The sequence below is a fragment of the Triticum dicoccoides genome, chromosome 7B (genome assembly GCF_002162155.2).
Source record: "Triticum dicoccoides isolate Atlit2015 ecotype Zavitan chromosome 7B, WEW_v2.0, whole genome shotgun sequence".
Taxonomy (NCBI): Eukaryota; Viridiplantae; Streptophyta; class Magnoliopsida; order Poales; family Poaceae; genus Triticum; species Triticum dicoccoides.
In genome coordinates this window covers 774,348,217-774,348,879 of record NC_041393.1, presented here as the reverse complement: position 1 = coordinate 774,348,879, position 663 = coordinate 774,348,217, and positions in this window count along the sequence as shown.

The window sequence follows — 663 nt, the reverse complement described above, 5'->3', positions numbered from 1 at the left end:
AAGAAGGAATGGTGGCACCCGCCGGTGTCACCGCATCGGAGCCGGACGAGCCGGCAAGGATTTCTCCCGCACGCCAAACACCACCGCCCATCCGGAGCCTACCAACCAAACCACCGCCCAATGCGCCATCGAGGTTGCGTCGCCACCCACGCCGTCTCACTACGAGCACCAACACGAGGCCGAGAAGACCGGAGAGAAGCGCCACACGACGAGAGTAGCAACACCTAGGCCGAGCGGGAGGGAACCACCTCCACCGTCATCGTGCGAGAAGCCCACGCCTCCGGCACCGTCGCGGTAGCCGACCGGACACGGCAGCGCGGCAAACCAGGCAACCCCTGGCCCGGCCGGGCCCGAAACGAGCCCGCTAAACCCCGCCCTGCAGCAGGCTGGCTTCGGCACCGCCAGCCCCCGTCGCGCAACGCCGCTCCCCCGCCGCTCGGGAATCACGCCACCGACCCGCCCCGCCGCCGGCCCGGCCATGACCAGATGGGCCCCGTAGGGCCTAGATCTGGGCCGAACTCCGCCGCCAGGACGCGCTGCAGCGCCACCCCGCCGCCAACGACGCCGCCGCCGTCCAGCCGCTCGCCCACCCTGCGGCGAGGCACCCCGCCACCAGCAAGACCGTCGCCGCCGAGGAGCACCCCCCGGCGCAGCTCCGCCCCG